The sequence below is a fragment of the Henckelia pumila genome, chromosome 3, assembly GCF_033568475.1.
Source record: "Henckelia pumila isolate YLH828 chromosome 3, ASM3356847v2, whole genome shotgun sequence".
Classification (NCBI taxonomy): domain Eukaryota; kingdom Viridiplantae; phylum Streptophyta; class Magnoliopsida; order Lamiales; family Gesneriaceae; genus Henckelia; species Henckelia pumila.
The window spans coordinates 8558654-8559337 of record NC_133122.1 but is presented as its reverse complement, the minus strand read 5'-3'; positions in this window follow the sequence as shown (position 1 = coordinate 8559337).

Genomic DNA, 684 nt, shown 5'->3' with positions numbered 1-684 from the left:
CCAACACTCTAGCAAATAAGCTTTTGCCTTTAGACATTGTGAGAACATCTGTATGAATTGGTTTGCCTAAAATCGAGGCAATCTTGCTAAGCGCTTTGACCGTCCAACAATCAGCAGGGAGTCCATGGATTTGGACCCATGAAGGCAACATTAACATATCTTCAACCCGGAAAAGGAAGCAAGGCGGTAAATCTTTAAGGAACAAGTGTCTCCCATACACAAGATATGGGCCACACTCAAGCACCCTCTTTTTCTCTTCGTCGTTAGGGAAAAAGAACTTAATCCATCCGCTATCATGTATCTCAAACCTGGCTTTGCAACCCCATTGTCGGATAATTTCCTTAACCACATACCCTCTTAACTTCCTTCCCACCACGCATCCAACTAAGCATGGTCCCAAACTTTTCACAGTTTCAATCTCATCAAAAGAGAGGGTAATCTGCCCATTAGTGGGCTGTACATATTTTAAGAGGCAATTTTCCTCCGGCAACCGATTTACGCTAAATAAGCTTGCAAATGTGTTTTCCGGATTTTTAGCAAGGAACTTGGACATGAGTTCTTGAGCTCGAGGTTTCTCAACACCACTCGAGGATGCCCCTTCAGTGGCCGAGTGACTAGTAGTTTCGGTGCCCATTGCAGCACCCAACCGATAACAAATTCCACAATCCCCAAGCCCCTTCACCA